The sequence below is a fragment of the Dipteris shenzhenensis genome, chromosome 25, assembly GCF_047967505.1.
Source record: "Dipteris shenzhenensis isolate YYH24624 ecotype China chromosome 25, Dip_SZ_1.0, whole genome shotgun sequence".
Taxonomy (NCBI): Eukaryota; Viridiplantae; Streptophyta; class Polypodiopsida; order Gleicheniales; family Dipteridaceae; genus Dipteris; species Dipteris shenzhenensis.
Window position 1 is genome coordinate 51,062,189 of NC_141620.1, and position 5,009 is coordinate 51,067,197.

The following is a 5,009-nucleotide window of genomic DNA, read 5'->3' on the forward strand; positions in this document are numbered from 1 at the left end:
ACGATACAATTTCTGCGGTAACTTTTCACCGACCTGTAGAGTAGTGGTCGCACAGCAAAAATAGGGCCTTTTTCTCAGTGCTTGCGGAGAACTTCTGCCTCCAAAATGGGCCCTGAAATTGCCTCGAATCAAAAAAATAAAGTCACCACAGGGGTTTGCCCTTGCCATAGCATATATTGCCCTCTTGCCACACTGCAAAGGGCATCTCAATCTGAGACAATGCACTCTTGCACTTTCTGGCTATGCTTCCTGCGGAGATTTGCTCCCAAACTCAAAAAAAGGAAAGCAACACTGGTCCTCTTACCAAGAAACCGTGAACTTGGTTCGCTTTCTTGATCTCCTTACCACGAACCAGGCTCTGATACCATGTGAAGATAGTGGGAGAGAAGGAAGGAGTCTCACTTGCGGCTTTCTCACATACACAATGGGGGAATACACACAAAGGTGGAGGTTGAAAACAGTTTTCCTCTTCTTAGTTGTGAAAGCCAAAAGAACTCTAGTATAAAGAAATAGAAGAACCCTATATGTGGGTCTCAAACCAAACTTAGCCAACTAAGGTGGCATACTAACTGAGCCACGAACTAGAGTACATAAGGATAGCTGTCATCCAACTATTATTCATGGGTGGTGTACCAACTGCATCTGTAGCTAACAAGTCGGTGACATAAATGCACAATGGTCACCCTGGCATATCACGAGTGGAGCTCGATATCTCAACATACCTGTGTACATCATTGAGCATTTTAGTTGGTGGGTTAGTCTTGTGTTGTTGTAGTCATTTTACAGTGTTTGTAGTTTGGCCAATGTATTTCTTTCCGTTGTCAAGACAAGGCGTCTGTAGTTTGGCCAATGTATTTCTTTTCGTTGTCAAGACAAGTGATGGAATAGATAAATTTCATTACCAAATTCTTATTTTCAGTTCTACCTCTTTGGTCTGTCTCTGCAAGGTTTGTGGATATAGTGAAGAACACTGTTAGTTTAATTTCATGGTATTCTCAAAGCAAGATAGTAGACAATTATGTAAACTCTACTTTACCTTCAGCTTTCATCTTTGTTGGTGCCAAGAAGATAGTTTCTACCTTCCCGTAATGTTCTTCAACGAATTTTGGGTCCACCATGTATGACACTTTCTCAATAGTCATTGGCCATTGTCCTACCTCCACATCGTATACGTCTCTAAATTGCTGAAGTATATTATCCACTTCTTTTTTGTCTAATTGGGTGAGCTCTTCGATGTCAACATTGAGCTCTTTGATGTTGACATTGAATGCAAAGTATAGGATTTTGATGTAGTTACGTGGATATTCCTTTGCCATATTTATCAAAAGGAACATCTGTGCCATCAAACAAGTCAATTGTTTATTGACTAATTCATTTCCATCTAAGAGTTTTTGTATGATGTGCTTAATTAGGCCACCTGTGAGGTTGTTGAACCCTTTTGCTTTGTCTACCAAGATCTAGGTTACTCTTGTCATTAGTGGATGATATTCTTCATAAGAATTGAATCCGTAGATGTATTGTGTTGGTAGTACTCCTACTACATTAGCTCTTCGCATTTATTTATCGTTGAAGAATATCTTGGTTGCTTTTTTTTGCATCTTAGAGGTGCGGTCTTGTTCATCAATCTTCTGTATTGCCTTTCTTTTGAGTTGTTGGAAGAGCTGCAAAGTATTGAATGTCCAATTTGTTGAATATCATCGAGGCACGTTTACATTGATGTAGCGAAGCCGAAATGTAAAAGCATATAAGTTCACCTCTTTTGCGCTAGCCACCATTACTTTGAGATCTCCTTATTTTTTTCATTTGCTTGATCTGGCAAAATGAGGAACGGCAGCTCTGTTATATTTTGTTACATTTGTTTGATTTTATCCCATGTGGCCTTATTTGATTATTTATTCTTAGCAAACTTCTAGTTGAAATGTAAGAGTGGACGTGATGGTTGTTTTAAAGAAACTGCCTTTTTTATTCCGGTGGTGCAATGTACGGCATGGATATAAAGTTAGTCAATTTTATGTCATGCAATATATGAAGATCTTAACGACTAGTCACTCGAGAGAGCATGACATACATCAGTCTTGGAATGAACAACTACCATATCACGATAAATGCCTTCCCTTGTAGTGTTGCGTCTTGTGACTTGTGGCTAGTTATGGCATATGCAAGCGTGATTGGAAATATTGTTTTGTGGTACCACATTCCATTCAACACTCTTCGTCTGTGCTTTGAGCATCTAAGGATCATGCGCTCTCCTGTCAACTAGATGATTGCATGAATCCTTACCAATATGGATGTTGTTTCGTCCCACTCCAGTCTTTGAATAGTTGTTGTTGCTCCATTGGCCGCCCCGATCATCAAATTGATATTCTCTGTTAGCATGATTTTGGCCCCAATTACCGCATGAGGAACTTCGTGGAAATTTGGGTCCATGATCCAATCTTGTAGTTCATCAATGTCAGTGGCATTTGACACGACTTGGACTGGTATGATGTCGGAGCATGCAAATCGTGATGTTAATATTGCATCATTAAATCGACGTACATCCTTCTATGAGTGCATGGAATAGTCGTCTCTATGTCGATGAATATTGATGTGTCCTCTTTTGTGATGATGAGGCCATCGAGGTATCATTGGATCTGGTCTTCTATTGGTGGTGTTGTGCAAATGATGTTTAAGAAGTATTGAAATATGGATCTTCCAGGTACTGTATGGAGGCATGCATGTAGTGAAATATTTCCATTCTCCATAAGGGAAAATTATTGATGTGGCATTTGCAGCAATAGTACTTTGCAATGGCACTGCATTTGCATACCAGTGGCAATTGTTGCATGTCTCCAAAAACAATCACCTTCTTGAATTAGAACAGGTCTAGCGTACTGTTGCTGCAAACCTCACATAGTTGTCGAACCACTAGGTTCATCATTTGGGATGTCATCATAGATATCTCGTTGATGATGATTGTGTCTACTGCAAGTAAAGCATAATAGTGTTCATTTGAATTGGCAAGTGCGCTACAAAACATTATTCATCTGAATTAGCAAGTGTGCTACAAAACATATCGTTCTTCTTTGGAAGGGAATTGATGATGGACTATTATTGCCAGGCGGCTCAAGCGTATTGCTACAACACCAGTTGTCGTTGCTGACTAAACTATGATTTTTTTGTGTAGAACTTGATTGTGTTGTCGCTTGCATCCTTGCAAATGGTCAGAGAAGTATGATCCATGGCTCGCAGAGGACTCTTTTGCAAGATCATGTTTATTATTTGTTGTCTTGTCTCATCCACATGCATATGAATCTTACTGTAATTCGAGATGAGTGTATCGATGTCTTGCTCTATTTGGATAATCCCACGCATGTGACATTCCAATAGGTTCATAGCATGATCGACTCTTCCCAACAACCCGTTCTTGCTAAAAATATATTATTCCAAGAGCTGTTGCAACCTAGGTGGAAAATCATGGCACACTCAACAGGGCAATTTCACCAAGTGAAATGTGGGTTGTACTACTTCGCGAGTTGCTCAAGATCGTCAAACTCTAGCCATCATGTGTCTGTAACCTCATCAGCCATTAATGTCAAGAATACATTTGGTAGACCCCACTGATCCACCATTGCCGTTAGATCCTTTAGGTGTCTTGATTATGTCTCTTATCAAGTCCTCAGTTGTTGCGTTTGGTCTTTCATGGCGCTTTGAAGGATAGTTGTTTGTGTCTTGATTGTGTCTCTTATCAAGTCCTCAGTTGTTGCGTTTGGTCTTTCATGGCGCTTTGAAGGATAGTTGTTTGTGTCCCGCTTGCTAGTGCAAATGCTTGATGGAGTTGATACATTAACAAAAGATATGGCTTGTACAATGTGAATAGCGAGAAGAATGCGGACACCCTCATTTTTAAAAAGTCATGGTGAACAAAAAGATTGACACAACGAAGTGTATTAATAAATGAGGGAGAAGCTATAAATGTCTAGCTTTCACTATATTAATGCGTATGCGAAAAGCCATAAAGCTTTTAAATATAGAGTTTCTTATTAAAAAGTGAGATGTACATCAACGATGAAGATCAAGAGACATGGATGAAGGAGGGCTCAAGAAACCCAAACACCTCCTAAGGCTGCCTAACGTAAAAAGTCACACATTAAGTAAAGAAAGAGGAAATTCCATTGAAAAGATCTCTAGAGAGAGAAAACAGTAAAGTGGGATCGAAAAAGATGAAATTGCTTTCATTGAGAGTCGAACTCAAGACCTCCCGCTTACTAAACGGGTGCTCTAACCAACTGAGCTATGAAAGCTTGTTGATGATAATATGGTAAATAATTTAATCTATAATTGATACACAACTAGATCTTCACTGATCGCGTATGGCTTAAAGAAAGAATTGTTCGAGCAGTTGTGTTCCAAATAGAGAAGGATACGAGCAAAAAGCATGCCGATTGCAAAAGGTTGCTGCTCAAGATATTTGGTCACCTTGCTGTAACTAATGACTCACAACGTTATTAGAGGTCAAAACGATAGGATGTGAACACATATGTCTTCATAACACTCCTCAGTAACTTTTTGTTCAAGCAACTAGAGTGGATAAGAAGTGCGCTGCTTGAGAGAGGGTACTGCAACACAGAGCGCACCTCCACTCCAAATAGGAAAGAAAACGGACTGTATTTGAAATGGGCATGATTGATGTAGTAGAACCGTGGACCAAGGGCACTTATAGATGCTAAGCTTAGGAGAGCGAGGCATGACAGAGTGCAACAGCAAGAATGGCTCAATTTGGAAGGAGTTAATGCTAAGTTTGACGCTCGTAAGGTCCATTTCCACCGAGATGATTCAGCTCTTAAAGCTTAAAGACATGGATGCAATGCCATAAAGCATCTAGTGTAATGGAGATAGAGATTCACCACCATAATCCCCGAGATGACAGTCTCTGGATATCACTAAAGCAATGGAGCCTCCAGGAACCTGCTTAAGGAAATCTGAGTAGACGGATGTTGATCCCAAGGTGCTCATCATCTGTTAAAATG

The 5,009-nt window shown here is 39.9% G+C and overlaps 1 non-coding gene across 1 annotated transcript; it reads right to left on the reverse strand.

Annotated features, from left to right (window-relative positions):
• Positions 1-4,209: 4,209 nt before the first annotated feature.
• Positions 4,210-4,283, reverse strand: TRNAT-AGU (transfer RNA threonine (anticodon AGU)). The gene has a single exon. It is a non-coding gene; the product is annotated as a tRNA-Thr (tRNA).
• Positions 4,284-5,009: the final 726 nt, after the last annotated feature.